The following is a 1,690-nucleotide window of genomic DNA, read 5'->3' as shown; positions in this document are numbered from 1 at the left end:
ATAGATGTATTCGTATGTGAAAATTCATTGAGATAGATGTACACTTAAGGTTAGTGCACTCACATGTGTGTGATAAACCTCAATACAAAAGTTAAATTTTTTTCCATTTCCTACTGTATGCCGGGTACTGCACTAGCCACTCAGAATACACATTTGCGTAACAGAGACAGACAACCAGGCAGTTAAATTGCGGCATGTTAGGTGCGGTTGGCAGGAACTACCGGTTGCCTATCCGTATCTATTTTCTCCCTCAGTCGTAACAGAATCTTGACTCTTAGCTGGGAACGTTGCTACCCAGGATAAAGATTACATCTTCTAGGCTTCTTCACATAGGATTAGTAGCCTTGGACTAGCTTCTGGCTACTGTGATATAAGGGGAAGTTCCAGGTGGGACATCTGGGGAGACTGCTTAAAGGGAGGGCCACCTGTGGTAACTTCAGCCCCTCCTGGTGTCTACAGTGTGGACCAGAAGGCTGCATTTCCAACTGCCATTTTGGATCATGTGGTGACCTTGAGGATGCAAATCTTTCATTGAAGATGCTGGAGCAGGAAGAGTGGGTGACTTAATGGAGCTGCCACGCTGGCCTCAGACTACCTACCTTCACGCATTTTTTAAAATGAGTGAGTAAACTCGCGTGTGTTTGTCACTATGTCTCAGGCCTCTATTACTCACAGCCTAACTAAGCACAGGTTAAGGTAAAGGGGAGCACAGCGCAACACGAGAGACATAGGATGGCACTAGCTTAACGTGGATGGCCAGTTGTCATTGGAAACTATTTCTTAGACAAGGTGCCACTTGAGCTGAGTCTTGAAGAATGAGTAAAATTTGGCTAAGAGATGTGATATCTTTTAAAATGCTTTTATGAGAGAGTCCCATCTGGGTAGGAAAATCTGTTAAGGGTTGTTCAATTCCAGTCAAATAGACACTCTCTAACCTTCAAGGAGCTAATAATCTGAACTGCCTCTTAGATAATTAGCAACTAGAAGTGCCTCACTAGTAGTAGTTATTTGAACAAATGTTGATAAAATGAATAAGTGAAGCTTTATTTCTTCATTTTACTTGGAATATACCCCTAATAAAATTAAAGCTCTATTTTATGCTCAAAAGTCATTTCTTCTTTTTGTAAATTCAAAACCTTATGGTGGGGCTTCCCTGGTGGCGCAGCGGTTGAGAATCTGCCTGCCAATGCAGGGGACACGGGTTCGAGCCCTGGTCTGGGAAGATCCCACATGCCGCGGAGCAACTAGGCCCGCGAGCCACAACTACTGAGCCTGCGCGTCTGGAGCCTGTGCGCCACAACAAGAGAGGCCGCGACGGTGAGAGGCCTGTGCACCGCAACGAACAGTGGCCCCTGCTCGCCACAACTAGAGAAAGCCCGTGCACAGAAACGAAGACCCAACGCAGCCAAAAATAAATAAATAAATAAATAAAATTTAAAAAAAAAAAACAAAAAAAAAACTTTATGGTGAAAAACATGTAAGACCTCTGGTCTAAAAATTACAAAGCGTTGCTGAGATATATTAAAGAAGATCTAAATAAATGTTTTGACGCTACTGAGCCTGCGCGTCTGGAGCCTGTGCGCCACAACAAGAGAGGCCGCGACGGTGAGAGGCCTGTGCACCGCAACGAACAGTGGCCCCTGCTTGCCACAACTAGAGAAAGCCCGTGCACAGAAACGAAGACCCAACG

The sequence above is a fragment of the Physeter macrocephalus genome, chromosome 19 (assembly GCF_002837175.3).
Source record: "Physeter macrocephalus isolate SW-GA chromosome 19, ASM283717v5, whole genome shotgun sequence".
Classification (NCBI taxonomy): domain Eukaryota; kingdom Metazoa; phylum Chordata; class Mammalia; order Artiodactyla; family Physeteridae; genus Physeter; species Physeter macrocephalus.
Note: the sequence above shows the minus strand (reverse complement) of the source record.